We start from the raw sequence: 995 nt of genomic DNA, 5'->3' as shown, positions 1-995 counted from the left end.
GAAGTGAACCGCGCGGTGCAGGCCAGTGTAAGCAAAGGTGGCACAAAATAAATGACTTAGTTTGTAAGTTCTGCAGCACGTATGAGACAGAATCAAGAGAGAGAGAGTGGGCAGAATGACAACGACGTACTGAAAGTGGCTCACTAGATATTCTTCAGCGATCAGAATAAGAAGTTTAACTTGGAGCATGCGTGGAAGGAGTTGAGGAACGACCAAAAATGGTCTGAGCTTTCCACAACCAAAACAGATGCGACTTCTAAAAAAAAAGAACGGCTGGAGAGATTTCACAGTCGCCAACTTGGAATGCAGATGAGGGCAAGAGTTGCGAGGATGGTCAAGCGAACATCCGGCCTCCTGGTGTGAAGGCTGCGAAAGCAAGAGGAAAGAAGGTCAAGGCAGAGGCCAGTGTGATGACTGAGTTCAAGAATATGTGGGCAATTAAGGAAAAAGAGCTTGCCTTGAAGAATAACATCTCAAAAATGGGGCTGCTTGACTTTCTAATAAAGAAGGAACCGTTAACTGAAAATGAAGAAGCCCTAAATCAGAAACTAATCACAGATATATTGTCTACTTAGGTTTGTTTTTGATTTCACTCCTTTGTGATGTTGGGCTTTATTCACTTGGTTTGGACGTTTAATATTGTTTTTTTTGGGATTTGCTAGGTTGTGTTTACTCCATGGTTCACTTATCTTGAGTTTGATTGTGATATTTCACTCTTTTTTTGTTGGCACATGCGGATACAATTGCAGCCTACGTTTTGTTTTTTTTTCTGTGTGGACAATGCTCTTATCTTTGATTCGTACCTGGTGTTTTTATCACCATAAGTTTGTAATTTTATGTAGAACCACAATATTGCTATACTCTTGTTCTATTTATATGCTTCCATTCCTATCATTTTAATGTGTCCAACTTCATATTGTCTTAGTTAAATTGTATTCTTGTTCTTAATGTTTTGAATGTTTGCTCTTACTTTTATGTCATCAAACTTTCTGAAA

This window comes from Eutrema salsugineum, unplaced genomic scaffold, assembly GCF_000478725.1.
Source record: "Eutrema salsugineum unplaced genomic scaffold, Eutsalg1_0 scaffold_12, whole genome shotgun sequence".
Lineage (NCBI taxonomy): Eukaryota > Viridiplantae > Streptophyta > Magnoliopsida > Brassicales > Brassicaceae > Eutrema > Eutrema salsugineum.
This window is presented reverse-complemented; position numbering follows the sequence as displayed.